Genomic DNA, 751 nt, shown 5'->3' with positions numbered 1-751 from the left:
GTCCTGATGCGAATGTGCGCGCGCAGCGTTGTATGCGCAATGGCTGCTGGGAGTTGTAGTTCTTTGGCCTGCGGTCCAGGGAGCTCTTCCAAGTGGGCAAGGGAGTGTATCTTGTGTGTGTGTGTGTGTGTGTGTGTGTGTGTGTGTGTGTGTGTGTGTGTGTGTGTGTGTGTGTGTGTGTGTGTCCACGCGCGCCCGCGTATGTGTTGGGAGGACGGGATGGAGGAGAGTGGCTTCTTGACTCATTCATTTAAGGCGGCATTTATCTTCTAGATAGTGAAAGTGTGCAAGTTAAGCGCAGGGGCTTTAACACAAAGGGACTAGGGTTGAGTCTCAGCTCTTTAGCTCAACTTGCTAAATGTGCAAGCGTGGACAGGTTGCATAACTTCCCTGTGTCTTAGTTTTCTCATCTGTAAAATGAGACTACAGCAGTCTCCTCCCCATCTATGGTTTCGCTTTCTGCTGTTTCAGTTACCCGAGATCAGCCGCCATCTGAAAATATTAAGTGGAAAATTACAGAAATAAATAATTCATAAGTTTTAAATTGCATGCCATTCTGAGTAGTGTGATAAAATCTCCCTCCACCCCGCTCTTTCCCCCACCCTCACACACGTGAATCATCCCTTTGTCCAGCGTCTCCTCGATGTATACCCTGCCTGCCCATTAGCCGCTTAGTAGCCTTCTCCATCATCAGATCCACTGGCGTAGTATCGCAGTGCTTATGTTCAAGTAACCCTTATTTAACTTAACA

The sequence above is a fragment of the Rhinolophus sinicus genome, chromosome X (assembly GCF_036562045.2).
Source record: "Rhinolophus sinicus isolate RSC01 chromosome X, ASM3656204v1, whole genome shotgun sequence".
NCBI lineage: Eukaryota > Metazoa > Chordata > Mammalia > Chiroptera > Rhinolophidae > Rhinolophus > Rhinolophus sinicus.
This window is presented reverse-complemented; position numbering follows the sequence as displayed.